This window comes from Anomaloglossus baeobatrachus, unplaced genomic scaffold (genome assembly GCF_048569485.1).
Source record: "Anomaloglossus baeobatrachus isolate aAnoBae1 unplaced genomic scaffold, aAnoBae1.hap1 Scaffold_542, whole genome shotgun sequence".
Classification (NCBI taxonomy): domain Eukaryota; kingdom Metazoa; phylum Chordata; class Amphibia; order Anura; family Aromobatidae; genus Anomaloglossus; species Anomaloglossus baeobatrachus.
The window spans coordinates 157581-183023 of record NW_027444798.1 but is presented as its reverse complement, the minus strand read 5'-3'; the positions used below and the strand labels follow the sequence as shown (position 1 = coordinate 183023).

The following is a 25443-nucleotide window of genomic DNA, read 5'->3' as shown; positions in this document are numbered from 1 at the left end:
GGTGAGAAAGGTACAGAGGGCAGGGTTTGGGGGCTGGGAAGGAAAGGGAAAAGATTAGGGTTTGGGGATGATGAAAGGGCTTTCTACGGGTAAGGATGGCAAAGGGTGGCAGTGACGGAAAGTCAGGCAACCTGTCCTGTCCGTCTTTTTGTATCGTGAATTGGAAAGACTGCAAGGGGGAGGGGAGTTGCTTGCGCCCTAAAGGAGGAGTTATTCAGATTCATTGCAGTGGGCGGCGGCTGCAAAACGCACCATTCTTCTTGTTTTTGCTCTGCAAAGCAGCCTTTTCAAGGGTTGGCTTGGGTGACAAAATGTCTTGTGTAGGCGTGGGTTTGTCTCCCTCTCGCTCTCTCTCCCTAAGATGTGTCCGGCATAGGCCAGGGTGCCACTCGAGGCCCAAACCAATTCTGGTTATCGCTTCTCGGCCTTTTGGCTAAGATCAAGTGTAGTATCTGTTCTTATCAGTTTAATATCTGATACGTCCCCTATCTGGGGACCATATATTAAATGGATTTTTAGAACAGGGAGATGGAAAAAGAGCTTGCTCTGTCCACTCCACGCATTGACCTGGTATTGCAGTACCTCCAGGAACGGTGCACCCCTTCTTAACCCAGTTTCCAAAAGCAGAACTCGATTCACCTGATTCATATTAGCCCGATTAGCGAATTGAAATGAATTTTTATCTAACACACTTTTTACTTGCTTTATTCATCCAAATAGCAAACTCATCACCACTCAACTTCACCAACTCTGCTATGTCCCGTGCAGTATCTTGTTGTCAGTCTAATCTAGATCATGTGTAATTGAATGGAATAGATCCCTTTTGGACAAAGTGGAGTCAGATGCTGCAGTGACCACAGGTGTGAGAGGATCTACAATTGGCATCTGGTGTTATCTCTCTGCTTCCACTCCAAATAAAGTTACCTGTTGTTACCTGAACGTCAAATACTAAGAATGGGCGGCCTATGAAAGAATTAGTACTTTCATTAAGTATACTAAACCGGCTAATTGGGAATAGACAAACTGTAAAAAGCCCTCTGAGAAAGCCCCTCTCTAACCTTTGTTAGTAAGCTTTTCTGTAGCCTGCCTGTTGATGTATTTTCGGTTTGAACAGTGCACAACATGAAGAGACGGAACACTGGCGGCTTGTCACAATGCCCCCCGATGACATCACAATAGCGCTGCTGCCTAGAAAACAAGCTGCGCAGAAGAAGTTGTTCTTTGGGTGGGAGGGTGGGCTAGTGGAAGGAGGGGGCAATCTCTTTTTTTCCCGGGTGGTAGGGGGATGACAGGAGAAGGGAAGCGGGTGGTGAGAAAGGTACAGAGGGCAGGGTTTGGGGGCTGGGAAGGAAAGGGAAAAGATTAGGGTTTGGGGATGATGAAAGGGCTTTCTACGGGTAAGGATGGCAAAGGGTGGCAGTGACGGAAAGTCAGGCAACCTGTCCTGTCCGTCTTTTTGTATCGTGAATTGGAAAGACTGCAAGGGGGAGGGGAGTTGCTTGCGCCCTAAAGGAGGAGTTATTCAGATTCATTGCAGTGGGCGGCGGCTGCAAAACGCACCATTCTTCTTGTTTTTGCTCTGCAAAGCAGCCTTTTCAAGGGTTGGCTTGGGTGACAAAATGTCTTGTGTAGGCGTGGGTTTGTCTCCCTCTCGCTCTCTCTCCCTAAGATGTGTCCGGCATAGGCCAGGGTGCCACTCGAGGCCCAAACCAATTCTGGTTATCGCTTCTCGGCCTTTTGGCTAAGATCAAGTGTAGTATCTGTTCTTATCAGTTTAATATCTGATACGTCCCCTATCTGGGGACCATATATTAAATGGATTTTTAGAACAGGGAGATGGAAAAAGAGCTTGCTCTGTCCACTCCACGCATTGACCTGGTATTGCAGTACCTCCAGGAACGGTGCACCCCTTCTTAACCCAGTTTCCAAAAGCAGAACTCGATTCACCTGATTCATATTAGCCCGATTAGCGAATTGAAATGAATTTTTATCTAACACACTTTTTACTTGCTTTATTCATCCAAATAGCAAACTCATCACCACTCAACTTCACCAACTCTGCTATGTCCCGTGCAGTATCTTGTTGTCAGTCTAATCTAGATCATGTGTAATTGAATGGAATAGATCCCTTTTGGACAAAGTGGAGTCAGATGCTGCAGTGACCACAGGTGTGAGAGGATCTACAATTGGCATCTGGTGTTATCTCTCTGCTTCCACTCCAAATAAAGTTACCTGTTGTTACCTGAACGTCAAATACTAAGAATGGGCGGCCTATGAAAGAATTAGTACTTTCATTAAGTATACTAAACCGGCTAATTGGGAATAGACAAACTGTAAAAAGCCCTCTGAGAAAGCCCCTCTCTAACCTTTGTTAGTAAGCTTTTCTGTAGCCTGCCTGTTGATGTATTTTCGGTTTGAACAGTGCACAACATGAAGAGACGGAACACTGGCGGCTTGTCACAATGCCCCCCGATGACATCACAATAGCGCTGCTGCCTAGAAAACAAGCTGCGCAGAAGAAGTTGTTCTTTGGGTGGGAGGGTGGGCTAGTGGAAGGAGGGGGCAATCTCTTTTTTTCCCGGGTGGTAGGGGGATGACAGGAGAAGGGAAGCGGGTGGTGAGAAAGGTACAGAGGGCAGGGTTTGGGGGCTGGGAAGGAAAGGGAAAAGATTAGGGTTTGGGGATGATGAAAGGGCTTTCTACGGGTAAGGATGGCAAAGGGTGGCAGTGACGGAAAGTCAGGCAACCTGTCCTGTCCGTCTTTTTGTATCGTGAATTGGAAAGACTGCAAGGGGGAGGGGAGTTGCTTGCGCCCTAAAGGAGGAGTTATTCAGATTCATTGCAGTGGGCGGCGGCTGCAAAACGCACCATTCTTCTTGTTTTTGCTCTGCAAAGCAGCCTTTTCAAGGGTTGGCTTGGGTGACAAAATGTCTTGTGTAGGCGTGGGTTTGTCTCCCTCTCGCTCTCTCTCCCTAAGATGTGTCCGGCATAGGCCAGGGTGCCACTCGAGGCCCAAACCAATTCTGGTTATCGCTTCTCGGCCTTTTGGCTAAGATCAAGTGTAGTATCTGTTCTTATCAGTTTAATATCTGATACGTCCCCTATCTGGGGACCATATATTAAATGGATTTTTAGAACAGGGAGATGGAAAAAGAGCTTGCTCTGTCCACTCCACGCATTGACCTGGTATTGCAGTACCTCCAGGAACGGTGCACCCCTTCTTAACCCAGTTTCCAAAAGCAGAACTCGATTCACCTGATTCATATTAGCCCGATTAGCGAATTGAAATGAATTTTTATCTAACACACTTTTTACTTGCTTTATTCATCCAAATAGCAAACTCATCACCACTCAACTTCACCAACTCTGCTATGTCCCGTGCAGTATCTTGTTGTCAGTCTAATCTAGATCATGTGTAATTGAATGGAATAGATCCCTTTTGGACAAAGTGGAGTCAGATGCTGCAGTGACCACAGGTGTGAGAGGATCTACAATTGGCATCTGGTGTTATCTCTCTGCTTCCACTCCAAATAAAGTTACCTGTTGTTACCTGAACGTCAAATACTAAGAATGGGCGGCCTATGAAAGAATTAGTACTTTCATTAAGTATACTAAACCGGCTAATTGGGAATAGACAAACTGTAAAAAGCCCTCTGAGAAAGCCCCTCTCTAACCTTTGTTAGTAAGCTTTTCTGTAGCCTGCCTGTTGATGTATTTTCGGTTTGAACAGTGCACAACATGAAGAGACGGAACACTGGCGGCTTGTCACAATGCCCCCCGATGACATCACAATAGCGCTGCTGCCTAGAAAACAAGCTGCGCAGAAGAAGTTGTTCTTTGGGTGGGAGGGTGGGCTAGTGGAAGGAGGGGGCAATCTCTTTTTTTCCCGGGTGGTAGGGGGATGACAGGAGAAGGGAAGCGGGTGGTGAGAAAGGTACAGAGGGCAGGGTTTGGGGGCTGGGAAGGAAAGGGAAAAGATTAGGGTTTGGGGATGATGAAAGGGCTTTCTACGGGTAAGGATGGCAAAGGGTGGCAGTGACGGAAAGTCAGGCAACCTGTCCTGTCCGTCTTTTTGTATCGTGAATTGGAAAGACTGCAAGGGGGAGGGGAGTTGCTTGCGCCCTAAAGGAGGAGTTATTCAGATTCATTGCAGTGGGCGGCGGCTGCAAAACGCACCATTCTTCTTGTTTTTGCTCTGCAAAGCAGCCTTTTCAAGGGTTGGCTTGGGTGACAAAATGTCTTGTGTAGGCGTGGGTTTGTCTCCCTCTCGCTCTCTCTCCCTAAGATGTGTCCGGCATAGGCCAGGGTGCCACTCGAGGCCCAAACCAATTCTGGTTATCGCTTCTCGGCCTTTTGGCTAAGATCAAGTGTAGTATCTGTTCTTATCAGTTTAATATCTGATACGTCCCCTATCTGGGGACCATATATTAAATGGATTTTTAGAACAGGGAGATGGAAAAAGAGCTTGCTCTGTCCACTCCACGCATTGACCTGGTATTGCAGTACCTCCAGGAACGGTGCACCCCTTCTTAACCCAGTTTCCAAAAGCAGAACTCGATTCACCTGATTCATATTAGCCCGATTAGCGAATTGAAATGAATTTTTATCTAACACACTTTTTACTTGCTTTATTCATCCAAATAGCAAACTCATCACCACTCAACTTCACCAACTCTGCTATGTCCCGTGCAGTATCTTGTTGTCAGTCTAATCTAGATCATGTGTAATTGAATGGAATAGATCCCTTTTGGACAAAGTGGAGTCAGATGCTGCAGTGACCACAGGTGTGAGAGGATCTACAATTGGCATCTGGTGTTATCTCTCTGCTTCCACTCCAAATAAAGTTACCTGTTGTTACCTGAACGTCAAATACTAAGAATGGGCGGCCTATGAAAGAATTAGTACTTTCATTAAGTATACTAAACCGGCTAATTGGGAATAGACAAACTGTAAAAAGCCCTCTGAGAAAGCCCCTCTCTAACCTTTGTTAGTAAGCTTTTCTGTAGCCTGCCTGTTGATGTATTTTCGGTTTGAACAGTGCACAACATGAAGAGACGGAACACTGGCGGCTTGTCACAATGCCCCCCGATGACATCACAATAGCGCTGCTGCCTAGAAAACAAGCTGCGCAGAAGAAGTTGTTCTTTGGGTGGGAGGGTGGGCTAGTGGAAGGAGGGGGCAATCTCTTTTTTTCCCGGGTGGTAGGGGGATGACAGGAGAAGGGAAGCGGGTGGTGAGAAAGGTACAGAGGGCAGGGTTTGGGGGCTGGGAAGGAAAGGGAAAAGATTAGGGTTTGGGGATGATGAAAGGGCTTTCTACGGGTAAGGATGGCAAAGGGTGGCAGTGACGGAAAGTCAGGCAACCTGTCCTGTCCGTCTTTTTGTATCGTGAATTGGAAAGACTGCAAGGGGGAGGGGAGTTGCTTGCGCCCTAAAGGAGGAGTTATTCAGATTCATTGCAGTGGGCGGCGGCTGCAAAATGCACCATTCTTCTTGTTTTTGCTCTGCAAAGCAGCCTTTTCAAGGGTTGGCTTGGGTGACAAAATGTCTTGTGTAGGCGTGGGTTTGTCTCCCTCTCGCTCTCTCTCCCTAAGATGTGTCCGGCATAGGCCAGGGTGCCACTCGAGGCCCAAACCAATTCTGGTTATCGCTTCTCGGCCTTTTGGCTAAGATCAAGTGTAGTATCTGTTCTTATCAGTTTAATATCTGATACGTCCCCTATCTGGGGACCATATATTAAATGGATTTTTAGAACAGGGAGATGGAAAAAGAGCTTGCTCTGTCCACTCCACGCATTGACCTGGTATTGCAGTACCTCCAGGAACGGTGCACCCCTTCTTAACCCAGTTTCCAAAAGCAGAACTCGATTCACCTGATTCATATTAGCCCGATTAGCGAATTGAAATGAATTTTTATCTAACACACTTTTTACTTGCTTTATTCATCCAAATAGCAAACTCATCACCACTCAACTTCACCAACTCTGCTATGTCCCGTGCAGTATCTTGTTGTCAGTCTAATCTAGATCATGTGTAATTGAATGGAATAGATCCCTTTTGGACAAAGTGGAGTCAGATGCTGCAGTGACCACAGGTGTGAGAGGATCTACAATTGGCATCTGGTGTTATCTCTCTGCTTCCACTCCAAATAAAGTTACCTGTTGTTACCTGAACGTCAAATACTAAGAATGGGCGGCCTATGAAAGAATTAGTACTTTCATTAAGTATACTAAACCGGCTAATTGGGAATAGACAAACTGTAAAAAGCCCTCTGAGAAAGCCCCTCTCTAACCTTTGTTAGTAAGCTTTTCTGTAGCCTGCCTGTTGATGTATTTTCGGTTTGAACAGTGCACAACATGAAGAGACGGAACACTGGCGGCTTGTCACAATGCCCCCCGATGACATCACAATAGCGCTGCTGCCTAGAAAACAAGCTGCGCAGAAGAAGTTGTTCTTTGGGTGGGAGGGTGGGCTAGTGGAAGGAGGGGGCAATCTCTTTTTTTCCCGGGTGGTAGGGGGATGACAGGAGAAGGGAAGCGGGTGGTGAGAAAGGTACAGAGGGCAGGGTTTGGGGGCTGGGAAGGAAAGGGAAAAGATTAGGGTTTGGGGATGATGAAAGGGCTTTCTACGGGTAAGGATGGCAAAGGGTGGCAGTGACGGAAAGTCAGGCAACCTGTCCTGTCCGTCTTTTTGTATCGTGAATTGGAAAGACTGCAAGGGGGAGGGGAGTTGCTTGCGCCCTAAAGGAGGAGTTATTCAGATTCATTGCAGTGGGCGGCGGCTGCAAAACGCACCATTCTTCTTGTTTTTGCTCTGCAAAGCAGCCTTTTCAAGGGTTGGCTTGGGTGACAAAATGTCTTGTGTAGGCGTGGGTTTGTCTCCCTCTCGCTCTCTCTCCCTAAGATGTGTCCGGCATAGGCCAGGGTGCCACTCGAGGCCCAAACCAATTCTGGTTATCGCTTCTCGGCCTTTTGGCTAAGATCAAGTGTAGTATCTGTTCTTATCAGTTTAATATCTGATACGTCCCCTATCTGGGGACCATATATTAAATGGATTTTTAGAACAGGGAGATGGAAAAAGAGCTTGCTCTGTCCACTCCACGCATTGACCTGGTATTGCAGTACCTCCAGGAACGGTGCACCCCTTCTTAACCCAGTTTCCAAAAGCAGAACTCGATTCACCTGATTCATATTAGCCCGATTAGCGAATTGAAATGAATTTTTATCTAACACACTTTTTACTTGCTTTATTCATCCAAATAGCAAACTCATCACCACTCAACTTCACCAACTCTGCTATGTCCCGTGCAGTATCTTGTTGTCAGTCTAATCTAGATCATGTGTAATTGAATGGAATAGATCCCTTTTGGACAAAGTGGAGTCAGATGCTGCAGTGACCACAGGTGTGAGAGGATCTACAATTGGCATCTGGTGTTATCTCTCTGCTTCCACTCCAAATAAAGTTACCTGTTGTTACCTGAACGTCAAATACTAAGAATGGGCGGCCTATGAAAGAATTAGTACTTTCATTAAGTATACTAAACCGGCTAATTGGGAATAGACAAACTGTAAAAAGCCCTCTGAGAAAGCCCCTCTCTAACCTTTGTTAGTAAGCTTTTCTGTAGCCTGCCTGTTGATGTATTTTCGGTTTGAACAGTGCACAACATGAAGAGACGGAACACTGGCGGCTTGTCACAATGCCCCCCGATGACATCACAATAGCGCTGCTGCCTAGAAAACAAGCTGCGCAGAAGAAGTTGTTCTTTGGGTGGGAGGGTGGGCTAGTGGAAGGAGGGGGCAATCTCTTTTTTTCCCGGGTGGTAGGGGGATGACAGGAGAAGGGAAGCGGGTGGTGAGAAAGGTACAGAGGGCAGGGTTTGGGGGCTGGGAAGGAAAGGGAAAAGATTAGGGTTTGGGGATGATGAAAGGGCTTTCTACGGGTAAGGATGGCAAAGGGTGGCAGTGACGGAAAGTCAGGCAACCTGTCCTGTCCGTCTTTTTGTATCGTGAATTGGAAAGACTGCAAGGGGGAGGGGAGTTGCTTGCGCCCTAAAGGAGGAGTTATTCAGATTCATTGCAGTGGGCGGCGGCTGCAAAACGCACCATTCTTCTTGTTTTTGCTCTGCAAAGCAGCCTTTTCAAGGGTTGGCTTGGGTGACAAAATGTCTTGTGTAGGCGTGGGTTTGTCTCCCTCTCGCTCTCTCTCCCTAAGATGTGTCCGGCATAGGCCAGGGTGCCACTCGAGGCCCAAACCAATTCTGGTTATCGCTTCTCGGCCTTTTGGCTAAGATCAAGTGTAGTGTTGTTCGAAGAGGTGGTTTAAGCTCCAGGCCACCTTAGTACAATGATACAATGCACACTGGAAGGTTGCGCTTGCTAGTACTCTGGGTGGATAGTATATTCATCAAGAGGAAAACATGGCCCTACCAGGATCGAGGCTATTAGACTGAGTAAGGGTGGGGGGCTATGGTACAACGTGCCCCAGGACTGACGACCCTGGAGTGAGTCTGAGCTTGCTGGCTTGGGACCCCGGCAAGCCTTGGGCTCTGTAGCACACCGTACCTTGCCTTTTCATACTTTTTGAGCATATTACCCTATCCTGGCCTTCTGGCTAGGAAGGGAAATTTTTATAATCCCGGTCGGAGGTCTGGTCAGCTTTGGGCTGAGAAACTAACACCCGGTTGGAGGTCCGGGTCAGCTTCGGCTGAGAAACCAACACCCGGTTGGAGGTCTGGGTCAGCTTCGGCTGAGAAACCAACACCCGGTTGGAGGTCCGGTTAGCCTTGGGCTGAGAAACCAACACCGGTTGACGGTCCGGGCAGTTTCGGCTGCGAAACCAACAACTAGTAGCTCTCTACTCCACTTGGGTAAGATGCCTGGGTGGACGCTGGGAGCAACAACAAGGCTCAACCAGGCTTCGGCTTGGGGGAGCACCGAAGATCCCTGACCCTTGCTGTGGCCTTCTGGCTCGGAGGGACGGGGTTGATTTTTGGGGACCCTCTCCTCACGGTGGGGTCCACACGAATCCTAGCCTTTGCACTGTTTTTGGTGTGACTTCGGTCATGCATTTTTTGTGGTGCTTTGGAAAGCTTCATTAAATCAAAATCTGTTCTTATCAGTTTAATATCTGATACGTCCCCTATCTGGGGACCATATATTAAATGGATTTTTAGAACAGGGAGATGGAAAAAGAGCTTGCTCTGTCCACTCCACGCATTGACCTGGTATTGCAGTACCTCCAGGAACGGTGCACCCCTTCTTAACCCAGTTTCCAAAAGCAGAACTCGATTCACCTGATTCATATTAGCCCGATTAGCGAATTGAAATGAATTTTTATCTAACACACTTTTTACTTGCTTTATTCATCCAAATAGCAAACTCATCACCACTCAACTTCACCAACTCTGCTATGTCCCGTGCAGTATCTTGTTGTCAGTCTAATCTAGATCATGTGTAATTGAATGGAATAGATCCCTTTTGGACAAAGTGGAGTCAGATGCTGCAGTGACCACAGGTGTGAGAGGATCTACAATTGGCATCTGGTGTTATCTCTCTGCTTCCACTCCAAATAAAGTTACCTGTTGTTACCTGAACGTCAAATACTAAGAATGGGCGGCCTATGAAAGAATTAGTACTTTCATTAAGTATACTAAACCGGCTAATTGGGAATAGACAAACTGTAAAAAGCCCTCTGAGAAAGCCCTTCTCTAACCTTTGTTAGTAAGCTTTTCTGTAGCCTGCCTGTTGATGTATTTTCGGTTTGAACAGTGCACAACATGAAGAGACGGAACACTGGCGGCTTGTCACAATGCCCCCCGATGACATCACAATAGCGCTGCTGCCTAGAAAACAAGCTGCGCAGAAGAAGTTGTTCTTTGGGTGGGAGGGTGGGCTAGTGGAAGGAGGGGGCAATCTCTTTTTTTCCCGGGTGGTAGGGGGATGACAGGAGAAGGGAAGCGGGTGGTGAGAAAGGTACAGAGGGCAGGGTTTGGGGGCTGGGAAGGAAAGGGAAAAGATTAGGGTTTGGGGATGATGAAAGGGCTTTCTACGGGTAAGGATGGCAAAGGGTGGCAGTGACGGAAAGTCAGGCAACCTGTCCTGTCCGTCTTTTTGTATCGTGAATTGGAAAGACTGCAAGGGGGAGGGGAGTTGCTTGCGCCCTAAAGGAGGAGTTATTCAGATTCATTGCAGTGGGCGGCGGCTGCAAAACGCACCATTCTTCTTGATTTTGCTCTGCAAAGCAGCCTTTTCAAGGGTTGGCTTGGGTGACAAAATGTCTTGTGTAGGCGTGGGTTTGTCTCCCTCTCGCTCTCTCTCCCTAAGATGTGTCCGGCATAGGCCAGGGTGCCACTCGAGGCCCAAACCAATTCTGGTTATCGCTTCTCGGCCTTTTGGCTAAGATCAAGTGTAGTGTTGTTCGAAGAGGTGGTTTAAGCTCCAGGCCACCTTAGTACAATGATACAATGCACACTGGAAGGTTGCGCTTGCTAGTACTCTGGGTGGATAGTATATTCATCAAGAGGAAAACATGGCCCTACCAGGATCGAGGCTATTAGACTGAGTAAGGGTGGGGGGCTATGGTACAACGTGCCCCAGGACTGACGACCCTGGAGTGAGTCTGAGCTTGCTGGCTTGGGACCCCGGCAAGCCTTGGGCTCTGTAGCACACCGTACCTTGCCTTTTCATACTTTTTGAGCATATTACCCTATCCTGGCCTTCTGGCTAGGAAGGGAAATTTTTATAATCCCGGTCGGAGGTCTGGTCAGCTTTGGGCTGAGAAACTAACACCCGGTTGGAGGTCCGGGTCAGCTTCGGCTGAGAAACCAACACCTGGTTGGAGGTCTGGGTCAGCTTCGGCTGAGAAACCAACACCCGGTTGGAGGTCCGGTTAGCCTTGGGCTGAGAAACCAACACCGGTTGACGGTCCGGGCAGTTTCGGCTGCGAAACCAACAACTAGTAGCTCTCTACTCCACTTGGGTAAGATGCCTGGGTGGATGCTGGGAGCAACAACAAGGCTCAACCAGGCTTCGGCTTGGGGGAGCACCGAAGATCCCTGACCCTTGCTGTGGCCTTCTGGCTCGGAGGGACGGGGTTGATTTTTGGGGACCCTCTCCTCACGGTGGGGTCCACACGAATCCTAGCCTTTGCACTGTTTTTGGTGTGACTTCGGTCATGCATTTTTTGTGGTGCTTTGGAAAGCTTCATTAAATCAAAAAATCTGTTCTTATCAGTTTAATATCTGATACGTCCCCTATCTGGGGACCATATATTAAATGGATTTTTAGAACAGGGAGATGGAAAAAGAGCTTGCTCTGTCCACTCCACGCATTGACCTGGTATTGCAGTACCTCCAGGAACGGTGCACCCCTTCTTAACCCAGTTTCCAAAAGCAGAACTCGATTCACCTGATTCATATTAGCCCGATTAGCGAATTGAAATGAATTTTTATCTAACACACTTTTTACTTGCTTTATTCATCCAAATAGCAAACTCATCACCACTCAACTTCACCAACTCTGCTATGTCCCGTGCAGTATCTTGTTGTCAGTCTAATCTAGATCATGTGTAATTGAATGGAATAGATCCCTTTTGGACAAAGTGGAGTCAGATGCTGCAGTGACCACAGGTGTGAGAGGATCTACAATTGGCATCTGGTGTTATCTCTCTGCTTCCACTCCAAATAAAGTTACCTGTTGTTACCTGAACGTCAAATACTAAGAATGGGCGGCCTATGAAAGAATTAGTACTTTCATTAAGTATACTAAACCGGCTAATTGGGAATAGACAAACTGTAAAAAGCCCTCTGAGAAAGCCCCTCTCTAACCTTTGTTAGTAAGCTTTTCTGTAGCCTGCCTGTTGATGTATTTTCGGTTTGAACAGTGCACAACATGAAGAGACGGAACACTGGCGGCTTGTCACAATGCCCCCCGATGACATCACAATAGCGCTGCTGCCTAGAAAACAAGCTGCGCAGAAGAAGTTGTTCTTTGGGTGGGAGGGTGGGCTAGTGGAAGGAGGGGGCAATCTCTTTTTTTCCCGGGTGGTAGGGGGATGACAGGAGAAGGGAAGCGGGTGGTGAGAAAGGTACAGAGGGCAGGGTTTGGGGGCTGGGAAGGAAAGGGAAAAGATTAGGGTTTGGGGATGATGAAAGGGCTTTCTACGGGTAAGGATGGCAAAGGGTGGCAGTGACGGAAAGTCAGGCAACCTGTCCTGTCCGTCTTTTTGTATCATGAATTGGAAAGACTGCAAGGGGGAGGGGAGTTGCTTGCGCCCTAAAGGAGGAGTTATTCAGATTCATTGCAGTGGGTGGCGGCTGCAAAACGCACCATTCTTCTTGTTTTTGCTCTGCAAAGCAGCCTTTTCAAGGGTTGGCTTGGGTGACAAAATGTCTTGTGTAGGCGTGGGTTTGTCTCCCTCTCGCTCTCTCTCCCTAAGATGTGTCCGGCATAGGCCAGGGTGCCACTCGAGGCCCAAACCAATTCTGGTTATCGCTTCTCGGCCTTTTGGCTAAGATCAAGTGTAGTATCTGTTCTTATCAGTTTAATATCTGATACGTCCCCTATCTGGGGACCATATATTAAATGGATTTTTAGAACAGGGAGATGGAAAAAGAGCTTGCTCTGTCCACTCCACGCATTGACCTGGTATTGCAGTACCTCCAGGAACGGTGCACCCCTTCTTAACCCAGTTTCCAAAAGCAGAACTCGATTCACCTGATTCATATTAGCCCGATTAGCGAATTGAAATGAATTTTTATCTAACACACTTTTTACTTGCTTTATTCATCCAAATAGCAAACTCATCACCACTCAACTTCACCAACTCTGCTATGTCCCGTGCAGTATCTTGTTGTCAGTCTAATCTAGATCATGTGTAATTGAATGGAATAGATCCCTTTTGGACAAAGTGGAGTCAGATGCTGCAGTGACCACAGGTGTGAGAGGATCTACAATTGGCATCTGGTGTTATCTCTCTGCTTCCACTCCAAATAAAGTTACCTGTTGTTACCTGAACGTCAAATACTAAGAATGGGCGGCCTATGAAAGAATTAGTACTTTCATTAAGTATACTAAACCGGCTAATTGGGAATAGACAAACTGTAAAAAGCCCTCTGAGAAAGCCCCTCTCTAACCTTTGTTAGTAAGCTTTTCTGTAGCCTGCCTGTTGATGTATTTTCGGTTTGAACAGTGCACAACATGAAGAGACGGAACACTGGCGGCTTGTCACAATGCCCCCCGATGACATCACAATAGCGCTGCTGCCTAGAAAACAAGCTGCGCAGAAGAAGTTGTTCTTTGGGTGGGAGGGTGGGCTAGTGGAAGGAGGGGGCAATCTCTTTTTTTCCCGGGTGGTAGGGGGATGACAGGAGAAGGGAAGCGGGTGGTGAGAAAGGTACAGAGGGCAGGGTTTGGGGGCTGGGAAGGAAAGGGAAAAGATTAGGGTTTGGGGATGATGAAAGGGCTTTCTACGGGTAAGGATGGCAAAGGGTGGCAGTGACGGAAAGTCAGGCAACCTGTCCTGTCCGTCTTTTTGTATCGTGAATTGGAAAGACTGCAAGGGGGAGGGGAGTTGCTTGCGCCCTAAAGGAGGAGTTATTCAGATTCATTGCAGTGGGCGGCGGCTGCAAAACGCACCATTCTTCTTGTTTTTGCTCTGCAAAGCAGCCTTTTCAAGGGTTGGCTTGGGTGACAAAATGTCTTGTGTAGGCGTGGGTTTGTCTCCCTCTCGCTCTCTCTCCCTAAGATGTGTCCGGCATAGGCCAGGGTGCCACTCGAGGCCCAAACCAATTCTGGTTATCGCTTCTCGGCCTTTTGGCTAAGATCAAGTGTAGTATCTGTTCTTATCAGTTTAATATCTGATACGTCCCCTATCTGGGGACCATATATTAAATGGATTTTTAGAACAGGGAGATGGAAAAAGAGCTTGCTCTGTCCACTCCACGCATTGACCTGGTATTGCAGTACCTCCAGGAACGGTGCACCCCTTCTTAACCCAGTTTCCAAAAGCAGAACTCGATTCACCTGATTCATATTAGCCCGATTAGCGAATTGAAATGAATTTTTATCTAACACACTTTTTACTTGCTTTATTCATCCAAATAGCAAACTCATCACCACTCAACTTCACCAACTCTGCTATGTCCCGTGCAGTATCTTGTTGTCAGTCTAATCTAGATCATGTGTAATTGAATGGAATAGATCCCTTTTGGACAAAGTGGAGTCAGATGCTGCAGTGACCACAGGTGTGAGAGGATCTACAATTGGCATCTGGTGTTATCTCTCTGCTTCCACTCCAAATAAAGTTACCTGTTGTTACCTGAACGTCAAATACTAAGAATGGGCGGCCTATGAAAGAATTAGTACTTTCATTAAGTATACTAAACCGGCTAATTGGGAATAGACAAACTGTAAAAAGCCCTCTGAGAAAGCCCCTCTCTAACCTTTGTTAGTAAGCTTTTCTGTAGCCTGCCTGTTGATGTATTTTTGGTTTGAACAGTGCACAACATGAAGAGACGGAACACTGGCGGCTTGTCACAATGCCCCCCGATGACATCACAATAGCGCTGCTGCCTAGAAAACAAGCTGCGCAGAAGAAGTTGTTCTTTGGGTGGGAGGGTGGGCTAGTGGAAGGAGGGGGCAATCTCTTTTTTCCCGGGTGGTAGGGGGATGACAGGAGAAGGGAAGCGGGTGGTGAGAAAGGTACAGAGGGCAGGGTTTGGGGGCTGGGAAGGAAAGGGAAAAGATTAGGGTTTGGGGATGATGAAAGGGCTTTCTACGGGTAAGGATGGCAAAGGGTGGCAGTGACGGAAAGTCAGGCAACCTGTCCTGTCCGTCTTTTTGTATCGTGAATTGGAAAGACTGCAAGGGGGAGGGGAGTTGCTTGCGCCCTAAAGGAGGAGTTATTCAGATTCATTGCAGTGGGCGGCGGCTGCAAAACGCACCATTCTTCTTGTTTTTGCTCTGCAAAGCAGCCTTTTCAAGGGTTGGCTTGGGTGACAAAATGTCTTGTGTAGGCGTGGGTTTGTCTCCCTCTCGCTCTCTCTCCCTAAGATGTGTCCGGCATAGGCCAGGGTGCCACTCGAGGCCCAAACCAATTCTGGTTATCGCTTCTCGGCCTTTTGGCTAAGATCAAGTGTAGTATCTGTTCTTATCAGTTTAATATCTGATACGTCCCCTATCTGGGGACCATATATTAAATGGATTTTTAGAACAGGGAGATGGAAAAAGAGCTTGCTCTGTCCACTCCACGCATTGACCTGGTATTGCAGTACCTCCAGGAACGGTGCACCCCTTCTTAACCCAGTTTCCAAAAGCAGAACTCGATTCACCTGATTCATATTAGCCCGATTAGCGAATTGAAATGAATTTTTATCTAACACACTTTTTACTTGCTTTATTCATCCAAATAGCAAACTCATCACCACTCAACTTCACCAACTCTGCTATGTCCCGTGCAGTATCTTGTTGTCAGTCTAATCTAGATCATGTGTAATTGAATGGAATAGATCCCTTTTGGACAAAGTGGAGTCAGATGCTGCAGTGACCACAGGTGTGAGAGGATCTACAATTGGCATCTGGTGTTATCTCTCTGCTTCCACTCCAAATAAAGTTACCTGTTGTTACCTGAACGTCAAATACTAAGAATGGGCGGCCTATGAAAGAATTAGTACTTTCATTAAGTATACTAAACCGGCTAATTGGGAATAGACAAACTGTAAAAAGCCCTCTGAGAAAGCCCCTCTCTAACCTTTGTTAGTAAGCTTTTCTGTAGCCTGCCTGTTGATGTATTTTCGGTTTGAACAGTGCACAACATGAAGAGACGGAACACTGGCGGCTTGTCACAATGCCCCCCGATGACATCACAATAGCGCTGCTGCCTAGAAAACAAGCTGCGCAGAAGAAGTTGTTCTTTGGGTGGGAGGGTGGGCTAGTGGAAGGAGGGGGCAATCTCTTTTTTTCCCGGGTGGTAGGGGGATGACAGGAGAAGGGAAGCGGGTGGTGAGAAAGGTACAGAGGGCAGGGTTTGGGGGCTGGGAAGGAAAGGGAAAAGATTAGGGTTTGGGGATGATGAAAGGGCTTTCTACGGGTAAGGATGGCAAAGGGTGGCAGTGACGGAAAGTCAGGCAACCTGTCCTGTCCGTCTTTTTGTATCGTGAATTGGAAAGACTGCAAGGGGGAGGGGAGTTGCTTGCGCCCTAAAGGAGGAGTTATTCAGATTCATTGCAGTGGGCGGCGGCTGCAAAACGCACCATTCTTCTTGTTTTTGCTCTGCAAAGCAGCCTTTTCAAGGGTTGGCTTGGGTGACAAAATGTCTTGTGTAGGCGTGGGTTTGTCTCCCTCTCGCTCTCTCTCCCTAAGATGTGTCCGGCATAGGCCAGGGTGCCACTCGAGGCCCAAACCAATTCTGGTTATCGCTTCTCGGCCTTTTGGCTAAGATCAAGTGTAGTATCTGTTCTTATCAGTTTAATATCTGATACGTCCCCTATCTGGGGACCATATATTAAATGGATTTTTAGAACAGGGAGATGGAAAAAGAGCTTGCTCTGTCCACTCCACGCATTGACCTGGTATTGCAGTACCTCCAGGAACGGTGCACCCCTTCTTAACCCAGTTTCCAAAAGCAGAACTCGATTCACCTGATTCATATTAGCCCGATTAGCGAATTGAAATGAATTTTTATCTAACACACTTTTTACTTGCTTTATTCATCCAAATAGCAAACTCATCACCACTCAACTTCACCAACTCTGCTATGTCCCGTGCAGTATCTTGTTGTCAGTCTAATCTAGATCATGTGTAATTGAATGGAATAGATCCCTTTTGGACAAAGTGGAGTCAGATGCTGCAGTGACCACAGGTGTGAGAGGATCTACAATTGGCATCTGGTGTTATCTCTCTGCTTCCACTCCAAATAAAGTTACCTGTTGTTACCTGAACGTCAAATACTAAGAATGGGCGGCCTATGAAAGAATTAGTACTTTCATTAAGTATACTAAACCGGCTAATTGGGAATAGACAAACTGTAAAAAGCCCTCTGAGAAAGCCCCTCTCTAACCTTTGTTAGTAAGCTTTTCTGTAGCCTGCCTGTTGATGTATTTTCGGTTTGAACAGTGCACAACATGAAGAGACGGAACACTGGCGGCTTGTCACAATGCCCCCCGATGACATCACAATAGCGCTGCTGCCTAGAAAACAAGCTGCGCAGAAGAAGTTGTTCTTTGGGTGGGAGGGTGGGCTAGTGGAAGGAGGGGGCAATCTCTTTTTTTCCCGGGTGGTAGGGGGATGACAGGAGAAGGGAAGCGGGTGGTGAGAAAGGTACAGAGGGCAGGGTTTGGGGGCTGGGAAGGAAAGGGAAAAGATTAGGGTTTGGGGATGATGAAAGGGCTTTCTACGGGTAAGGATGGCAAAGGGTGGCAGTGACGGAAAGTCAGGCAACCTGTCCTGTCCGTCTTTTTGTATCGTGAATTGGAAAGACTGCAAGGGGGAGGGGAGTTGCTTGCGCCCTAAAGGAGGAGTTATTCAGATTCATTGCAGTGGGCGGCGGCTGCAAAACGCACCATTCTTCTTGTTTTTGCTCTGCAAAGCAGCCTTTTCAAGGGTTGGCTTGGGTGACAAAATGTCTTGTGTAGGCGTGGGTTTGTCTCCCTCTCGCTCTCTCTCCCTAAGATGTGTCCGGCATAGGCCAGGGTGCCACTCGAGGCCCAAACCAATTCTGGTTATCGCTTCTCGGCCTTTTGGCTAAGATCAAGTGTAGTATCGTTTGAAAAGGTGGTTTAAGGCTCCGGCCACCTTAGTACAATGATGCAATGCACACTGGAAGGTTGCGCTTGTTAGTACTTTGGGAGGATAGTATATCCATCTAGAGGAAACCATGGCCCTACCAGGATCGAGGCTATTAGATTGAGTAAGTGTGGGGGTTATGGTGCAATGTGCCCCAGGAATGGACACCCTGGAGGGAGTCTGAACTTGCTAGGTTGGGACCCTGGTAAGCCTCAGACTCTGTCGCACGCCGCGCCTTGCCTATTCATACTTTCCAAGCATATTGCCCTATCCCGGCCTTCTGGCTAAGAAGGGAAATTTTTATAATCCCGGTCGGAGGTCCGGTCAGCTTTGGGCTGAGAAACCAACACCCGGTTGGAGGTCCGGGTCAGCTTTGGCTGAGAAACCAACACCCGGTTGGAGGTCCGGTTAGCCTTGGGCTGAGAAACCAACACCCGGTTGGAGGTCCGGTCAGCCTTGGGCTGAGAAACCAACACCCGGTTGGAGGTCCGGTCAGCCTTGGGCTGAGAAACCAACACCGGTTGACGGTCCGGGCAGTCTCGGCTGCGAAACCAACGACTAGTAGCTCCCTACTCCACTTGGGTAAGATGCCTCGGTGGACGCTGGGAGCAACAACAAGGCTCAACCAGGCTTCGGCTTGGGGGAGCACCGAAGATCCCTGACCCTCGCTGTGGCCTTCTGGCTCGGAGGGACGGGGTTGATTTTTGGGGATCCTCTTCTCACGGAGGGGTCCACACGAATCCTAGCCTTTGCACTGTTTTTGGTGTGACTTCGGTCATGCATTTTTGCGGTGCTTTGGAAAGCTTCATTAAATCAAAATCTGTTCTTATCAGTTTAATATCTGATACGTCCCCTATCTGGGGACCATATATTAAATGGATTTTTAGAACAGGGAGATGGAAAAAGAGCTTGCTCTGTCCACTCCACGCATTGACCTGGTATTGCAGTACCTCCAGGAACGGTGCACCCCTTCTTAACCCAGTTTCCAAAAGCAGAACTCGATTCACCTGATTCATATTAGCCCGATTAGCGAATTGAAATGAATTTTTATCTAACACACTTTTTACTTGCTTTATTCATCCAAATAGCAAACTCATCACCACTCAACTTCACCAACTCTGCTATGTCCCGTGCAGTATCTTGTTGTCAGTCTAATCTAGATCATGTGTAATTGAATGGAATAGATCCCTTTTGGACAAAGTGGAGTCAGATGCTGCAGTGACCACAGGTGTGAGAGGATCTACAATTGGCATCTGGTGTTATCTCTCTGCTTCCACTCCAAATAAAGTTACCTGTTGTTACCTGAACGTCAAATACTAAGAATGGGCGGCCTATGAAAGAATTAGTACTTTCATTAAGTATACTAAACCGGCTAATTGGGAATAGACAAACTGTAAAAAGCCCTCTGAGAAAGCCCCTCTCTAACCTTTGTTAGTAAGCTTTTCTGTAGCCTGCCTGTTGATGTATTTTCGGTTTGAACAGTGCACAACATGAAGAGACGGAACACTGGCGGCTTGTCACAATGCCCCCCGATGACATCACAATAGCGCTGCTGCCTAGAAAACAAGCTGCGCAGAAGAAGTTGTTCTTTGGGTGGGAGGGTGGGCTAGTGGAAGGAGGGGGCAATCTCTTTTTTTCCCGGGTGGTAGGGGGATGACAGGAGAAGGGAAGCGGGTGGTGAGAAAGGTACAGAGGGCAGGGTTTGGGGGCTGGGAAGGAAAGGGAAAAGATTAGGGTTTGGGGATGATGAAAGGGCTTTCTACAGGTAAGGATGGCAAAGGGTGGCAGTGACGGAAAGTCAGGCAACCTGTCCTGTCCGTCTTTTTGTATCGTGAATTGGAAAGACTGCAAGGGGGAGGGGAGTTGCTTGCGCCCTAAAGGAGGAGTTATTCAGATTCATTGCAGTGGGCGGCGGCTGCAAAACGCACCATTCTTCTTGTTTTTGCTCTGCAAAGCAGCCTTTTCAAGGGTTGGCTTGGGTGACAAAATGTCTTGTGTAGGCGTGGGTTTGTCTCCCTCTCGCTCTCTCTCCCTAAGATGTGTCCGGCATAGGCCAGGGTGCCACTCGAGGCCCAAACCAATTCTGGTTATCGCTTCTCGGCCTTTTGGCTAAGATCAAGTGTAGTATCTGTTCTTATCAGTTTAATATCTGATACGTCCCCTATCTGGGGACCATATATTAAATGGATTTTTAGAATAGGGAGATGGAAAAAGAGCTTGCTCTGTCCACTCCACGCATTGACCTGGTATTGCAGTACCTCCAGGAACGGTGCACCCCTTCTTAACCCAGTTTCCAAAAGCAGAACTCGATTCACCTGATTCATATTAGCCCGATTAGCGAATTGAAATGAATTTTTATCTAACACACTTTTTACTTGCTTTATTCATCCAAATAGCAAACTCATCACCACTCAACTTCACCAACTCTGCTATGTCCCGTGCAGTATCTTGTTGTCAGTCTAATCTAGATCATGTGTAATTGAATGGAATAGATCCCTTTTGGACAAAGTGGAGTCAGATGCTGCAGTGACCACAGGTGTGAGAGGATCTACAATTGGCATCTGGTGTTATCTCTCTGCTTCCACTCCAAATAAAGTTACCTGTTGTTACCTGAACGTCAAATACTAAGAATGGGCGGCCTATGAAAGAATTAGTACTTTCATTAAGTATACTAAACCGGCTAATTGGGAATAGACAAACTGTAAAAAGCCCTCTGAGAAAGCCCCTCTCTAACCTTTGTTAGTAAGCTTTTCTGTAGCCTGCCTGTTGATGTATTTTCGGTTTGAACAGTGCACAACATGAAGAGACGGAACACTGGCGGCTTGTCACAATGCCCCCCGATGACATCACAATAGCGCTGCTGCCTAGAAAACAAGCTGCGCAGAAGAAGTTGTTCTTTGGGTGGGAGGGTGGGCTAGTGGAAGGAGGGGGCAATCTCTTTTTTTCCCGGGTGGTAGGGGGATGACAGGAGAAGGGAAGCGGGTGGTGAGAAAGGTACAGAGGGCAGGGTTTGGGGGCTGGGAAGGAAAGGGAAAAGATTAGGGTTTGGGGATGATGAAAGGGCTTTCTACGGGTAAGGATGGCAAAGGGTGGCAGTGACGGAAAGTCAGGCAACCTGTCCTGTCCGTCTTTTTGTATCGTGAATTGGAAAGACTGCAAGGGGGAGGGGAGTTGCTTGCGCCCTAAAGGAGGAGTTATTCAGATTCATTGCAGTGGGCGGCGGCTGCAAAACGCACCATTCTTCTTGTTTTTGCTCTGCAAAGCAGCCTTTTCAAGGGTTGGCTTGGGTGACAAAATGTCTTGTGTAGGCGTGGGTTTGTCTCCCTCTCGCTCTCTCTCCCTAAGATGTGTCCGGCATAGGCCAGGGTGCCACTCGAGGCCCAAACCAATTCTGGTTATCGCTTCTCGGCCTTTTGGCTAAGATCAAGTGTAGTATCTGTTCTTATCAGTTTAATATCTGATACGTCCCCTATCTGGGGACCATATATTAAATGGATTTTTAGAACAGGGAGATGGAAAAAGAGCTTGCTCTGTCCACTCCACGCATTGACCTGGTATTGCAGTACCTCCAGGAACGGTGCACCCCTTCTTAACCCAGTTTCCAAAAGCAGAACTCGATTCACCTGATTCATATTAGCCCGATTAGCGAATTGAAATGAATTTTTATCTAACACACTTTTTACTTGCTTTATTCATCCAAATAGCAAACTCATCACCACTCAACTTCACCAACTCTGCTATGTCCCGTGCAGTATCTTGTTGTCAGTCTAATCTAGATCATGTGTAATTGAATGGAATAGATCCCTTTTGGACAAAGTGGAGTCAGATGCTGCAGTGACCACAGGTGTGAGAGGATCTACAATTGGCATCTGGTGTTATCTCTCTGCTTCCACTCCAAATAAAGTTACCTGTTGTTACCTGAACGTCAAATACTAAGAATGGGCGGCCTATGAAAGAATTAGTACTTTCATTAAGTATACTAAACCGGCTAATTGGGAATAGACAAACTGTAAAAAGCCCTCTGAGAAAGCCCCTCTCTAACCTTTGTTAGTAAGCTTTTCTGTAGCCTGCCTGTTGATGTATTTTCGGTTTGAACAGTGCACAACATGAAGAGACGGAACACTGGCGGCTTGTCACAATGCCCCCCGATGACATCACAATAGCGCTGCTGCCTAGAAAACAAGCTGCGCAGAAGAAGTTGTTCTTTGGGTGGGAGGGTGGGCTAGTGGAAGGAGGGGGCAATCTCTTTTTTTCCCGGGTGGTAGGGGGATGACAGGAGAAGGGAAGCGGGTGGTGAGAAAGGTACAGAGGGCAGGGTTTGGGGGCTGGGAAGGAAAGGGAAAAGATTAGGGTTTGGGGATGATGAAAGGGCTTTCTACGGGTAAGGATGGCAAAGGGTGGCAGTGACGGAAAGTCAGGCAACCTGTCCTGTCCGTCTTTTTGTATCGTGAATTTGAAAGACTGCAAGGGGGAGGGGAGTTGCTTGCGCCCTAAAGGAGGAGTTATTCAGATTCATTGCAGTGGGCGGCGGCTGCAAAACGCACCATTCTTCTTGTTTTTGCTCTGCAAAGCAGCCTTTTCAAGGGTTGGCTTGGGTGACAAAATGTCTTGTGTAGGCGTGGGTTTGTCTCCCTCTCGCTCTCTCTCCCTAAGATGTGTCCGGCATAGGCCAGGGTGCCACTCGAGGCCCAAACCAATTCTGGTTATCGCTTCTCGGCCTTTTGGCTAAGATCAAGTGTAGTATCTGTTCTTATCAGTTTAATATCTGATACGTCCCCTATCTGGGGACCATATATTAAATGGATTTTTAGAACAGGGAGATGGAAAAAGAGCTTGCTCTGTCCACTCCACGCATTGACCTGGTATTGCAGTACCTCCAGGAACGGTGCACCCCTTCTTAACCCAGTTTCCAAAAGCAGAACTCGATTCACCTGATTCATATTAGCCCGATTAGCGAATTGAAATGAATTTTTATCTAACACACTTTTTACTTGCTTTATTCATCCAAATAGCAAACTCATCACCACTCAACTTCACCAACTCTGCTATGTCCTGTGCAGTATCTTGTTGTCAGTCTAATCTAGATCATGTGTAATTGAATGGAATAGATCCCTTTTGGACAAAGTGGAGTCAGATGCTGCAGTGACCACAGGTGTGAGAGGATCTACAATTGGCATCTGGTGTTATCTCTCTGCTTCCACTCCAAATAAAGTTACCTGTTGTTACCTGAACGTCAAATACTAAGAATGGGCGGCCTATGAAAGAATTAGTACTTTCATTAAGTATACTAAACCGGCTAATTGGGAATAGACAAACTGTAAAAAGCCCTCTGAGAAAGCCCCTCTCTAACCTTTGTTAGTAAGCTTTTCTGTAGCCTGCCTGTTGATGTATTTTCGGTTTGAACAGTGCACAACATGAAGAGACGGAACACTGGCGGCTTGTCACAATGCCCCCCGATGACATCACAATAGCGCTGCTGCCTAGAAAACAAGCTGCGCAGAAGAAGTTGTTCTTTGGGTGGGAGGGTGGGCTAGTGGAAGGAGGGGGCAATCTCTTTTTTTCCCGGGTGGTAGGGGGATGACAGGAGAAGGGAAGCGGGTGGTGAGAAAGGTACAGAGGGCAGGGTTTGGGGGCTGGGAAGGAAAGGGAAAAGATTAGGGTTTGGGGATGATGAAAGGGCTTTCTACGGGTAAGGATGGCAAAGGGTGGCAGTGACGGAAAGTCAGGCAACCTGTCCTGTCCGTCTTTTTGTATCGTGAATTGGAAAGACTGCAAGGGGGAGGGGAGTTGCTTGCGCCCTAAAGGAGGAGTTATTCAGATTCATTGCAGTGGGCGGCGGCTGCAAAACGCACCATTCTTCTTGTTTTTGCTCTGCAAAGCAGCCTTTTCAAGGGTTGGCTTGGGTGACAAAATGTCTTGTGTAGGCGTGGGTTTGTCTCCCTCTCGCTCTCTCTCCCTAAGATGTGTCCGGCATAGGCCAGGGTGCCACTCGAGGCCCAAACCAATTCTGGTTATCGCTTCTCGGCCTTTTGGCTAAGATCAAGTGTAGTATCTGTTCTTATCAGTTTAATATCTGATACGTCCCCTATCTGGGGACCATATATTAAATGGATTTTTAGAACAGGGAGATGGAAAAAGAGCTTGCTCTGTCCACTCCACGCATTGACCTGGTATTGCAGTACCTCCAGGAACGGTGCACCCCTTCTTAACCCAGTTTCCAAAAGCAGAACTCGATTCACCTGATTCATATTAGCCCGATTAGCGAATTGAAATGAATTTTTATCTAACACACTTTTTACTTGCTTTATTCATCCAAATAGCAAACTCATCACCACTCAACTTCACCAACTCTGCTATGTCCCGTGCAGTATCTTGTTGTCAGTCTAATCTAGATCATGTGTAATTGAATGGAATAGATCCCTTTTGGACAAAGTGGAGTCAGATGCTGCAGTGACCACAGGTGTGAGAGGATCTACAATTGGCATCTGGTGTTATCTCTCTGCTTCCACTCCAAATAAAGTTACCTGTTGTTACCTGAACGTCAAATACTAAGAATGGGCGGCCTATGAAAGAATTAGTACTTTCATTAAGTATACTAAACCGGCTAATTGGGAATAGACAAACTGTAAAAAGCCCTCTGAGAAAGCCCCTCTCTAACCTTTGTTAGTAAGCTTTTCTGTAGCCTGCCTGTTGATGTATTTTCGGTTTGAACAGTGCACAACATGAAGAGACGGAACACTGGCGGCTTGTCACAATGCCCCCCGATGACATCACAATAGCGCTGCTGCCTAGAAAACAAGCTGCGCAGAAGAAGTTGTTCTTTGGGTGGGAGGGTGGGCTAGTGGAAGGAGGGGGCAATCTCTTTTTTTCCCGGGTGGTAGGGGGATGACAGGAGAAGGGAAGCGGGTGGTGAGAAAGGTACAGAGGGCAGGGTTTGGGGGCTGGGAAGGAAAGGGAAAAGATTAGGGTTTGGGGATGATGAAAGGGCTTTCTACGGGTAAGGATGGCAAAGGGTGGCAGTGACGGAAAGTCAGGCAACCTGTCCTGTCCGTCTTTTTGTATCGTGAATTGGAAAGACTGCAAGGGGGAGGGGAGTTGCTTGCGCCCTAAAGGAGGAGTTATTCAGATTCATTGCAGTGGGCGGCGGCTGCAAAACGCACCATTCTTCTTGTTTTTGCTCTGCAAAGCAGCCTTTTCAAGGGTTGGCTTGGGTGACAAAATGTCTTGTGTAGGCGTGGGTTTGTCTCCCTCTCGCTCTCTCTCCCTAAGATGTGTCCGGCATAGGCCAGGGTGCCACTCGAGGCCCAAACCAATTCTGGTTATCGCTTCTCGGCCTTTTGGCTAAGATCAAGTGTAGTATCTGTTCTTATCAGTTTAATATCTGATACGTCCCCTATCTGGGGACCATATATTAAATGGATTTTTAGAACAGGGAGATGGAAAAAGAGCTTGCTCTGTCCACTCCACGCATTGACCTGGTATTGCAGTACCTCCAGGAACGGTGCACCCCTTCTTAACCCAGTTTCCAAAAGCAGAACTCGATTCACCTGATTCATATTAGCCCGATTAGCGAATTGAAATGAATTTTTATCTAACACACTTTTTACTTGCTTTATTCATCCAAATAGCAAACTCATCACCACTCAACTTCACCAACTCTGCTAT

The 25443-nt window shown here is 47.4% G+C and overlaps 18 non-coding genes and 1 pseudogene across 18 annotated transcripts; all 19 read left to right on the top strand.

The window, feature by feature from the left end:
• Nucleotides 1–413: 413 nt before the first annotated feature.
• LOC142283544 (U2 spliceosomal RNA) lies at nt 414–604 on the top strand. Its single transcript, XR_012745176.1, has one exon. It is a non-coding gene; the product is annotated as a U2 spliceosomal RNA (small nuclear RNA).
• Nucleotides 605–1721: 1117 nt separating this feature from the next.
• LOC142283543 (U2 spliceosomal RNA) lies at nt 1722–1912 on the top strand. The gene has a single exon (XR_012745175.1). It is a non-coding gene; the product is annotated as a U2 spliceosomal RNA (small nuclear RNA).
• A 1117-nt stretch (nt 1913–3029) lies between these two features.
• On the top strand, nt 3030–3220 carry LOC142283542 (U2 spliceosomal RNA). The gene has a single exon (XR_012745174.1). It is a non-coding gene; the product is annotated as a U2 spliceosomal RNA (small nuclear RNA).
• Nucleotides 3221–4337: 1117 nt separating this feature from the next.
• On the top strand, nt 4338–4528 carry LOC142283541 (U2 spliceosomal RNA). The gene has a single exon (XR_012745173.1). It is a non-coding gene; the product is annotated as a U2 spliceosomal RNA (small nuclear RNA).
• Nucleotides 4529–5645: 1117 nt separating this feature from the next.
• On the top strand, nt 5646–5836 carry LOC142283540 (U2 spliceosomal RNA). The gene has a single exon (XR_012745172.1). It is a non-coding gene; the product is annotated as a U2 spliceosomal RNA (small nuclear RNA).
• Nucleotides 5837–6953: 1117 nt separating this feature from the next.
• LOC142283539 (U2 spliceosomal RNA) lies at nt 6954–7144 on the top strand. Its single transcript, XR_012745171.1, has one exon. It is a non-coding gene; the product is annotated as a U2 spliceosomal RNA (small nuclear RNA).
• A 1915-nt stretch (nt 7145–9059) lies between these two features.
• Nucleotides 9060–9255, top strand: LOC142283571 (U2 spliceosomal RNA). The gene has a single exon (XR_012745201.1). It is a non-coding gene; the product is annotated as a U2 spliceosomal RNA (small nuclear RNA).
• A 1919-nt stretch (nt 9256–11174) lies between these two features.
• Nucleotides 11175–11368, top strand: LOC142283569 (U2 spliceosomal RNA). The gene has a single exon (XR_012745199.1). It is a non-coding gene; the product is annotated as a U2 spliceosomal RNA (small nuclear RNA).
• Nucleotides 11369–12485: 1117 nt separating this feature from the next.
• Nucleotides 12486–12676, top strand: LOC142283537 (U2 spliceosomal RNA). Its single transcript, XR_012745169.1, has one exon. It is a non-coding gene; the product is annotated as a U2 spliceosomal RNA (small nuclear RNA).
• A 1117-nt stretch (nt 12677–13793) lies between these two features.
• LOC142283536 (U2 spliceosomal RNA) lies at nt 13794–13984 on the top strand. Its single transcript, XR_012745168.1, has one exon. It is a non-coding gene; the product is annotated as a U2 spliceosomal RNA (small nuclear RNA).
• Nucleotides 13985–15100: 1116 nt separating this feature from the next.
• On the top strand, nt 15101–15291 carry LOC142283535 (U2 spliceosomal RNA). The gene has a single exon (XR_012745167.1). It is a non-coding gene; the product is annotated as a U2 spliceosomal RNA (small nuclear RNA).
• Nucleotides 15292–16408: 1117 nt separating this feature from the next.
• LOC142283534 (U2 spliceosomal RNA) lies at nt 16409–16599 on the top strand. The gene has a single exon (XR_012745166.1). It is a non-coding gene; the product is annotated as a U2 spliceosomal RNA (small nuclear RNA).
• Nucleotides 16600–17716: 1117 nt separating this feature from the next.
• Nucleotides 17717–17858, top strand: LOC142283584 (U2 spliceosomal RNA; annotated as a pseudogene).
• A 697-nt stretch (nt 17859–18555) lies between these two features.
• Nucleotides 18556–18750, top strand: LOC142283570 (U2 spliceosomal RNA). The gene has a single exon (XR_012745200.1). It is a non-coding gene; the product is annotated as a U2 spliceosomal RNA (small nuclear RNA).
• A 1117-nt stretch (nt 18751–19867) lies between these two features.
• On the top strand, nt 19868–20058 carry LOC142283556 (U2 spliceosomal RNA). Its single transcript, XR_012745187.1, has one exon. It is a non-coding gene; the product is annotated as a U2 spliceosomal RNA (small nuclear RNA).
• Nucleotides 20059–21175: 1117 nt separating this feature from the next.
• On the top strand, nt 21176–21366 carry LOC142283533 (U2 spliceosomal RNA). The gene has a single exon (XR_012745165.1). It is a non-coding gene; the product is annotated as a U2 spliceosomal RNA (small nuclear RNA).
• A 1117-nt stretch (nt 21367–22483) lies between these two features.
• On the top strand, nt 22484–22674 carry LOC142283531 (U2 spliceosomal RNA). The gene has a single exon (XR_012745164.1). It is a non-coding gene; the product is annotated as a U2 spliceosomal RNA (small nuclear RNA).
• Nucleotides 22675–23791: 1117 nt separating this feature from the next.
• Nucleotides 23792–23982, top strand: LOC142283530 (U2 spliceosomal RNA). The gene has a single exon (XR_012745163.1). It is a non-coding gene; the product is annotated as a U2 spliceosomal RNA (small nuclear RNA).
• Nucleotides 23983–25099: 1117 nt separating this feature from the next.
• LOC142283529 (U2 spliceosomal RNA) lies at nt 25100–25290 on the top strand. The gene has a single exon (XR_012745162.1). It is a non-coding gene; the product is annotated as a U2 spliceosomal RNA (small nuclear RNA).
• Nucleotides 25291–25443: the final 153 nt, after the last annotated feature.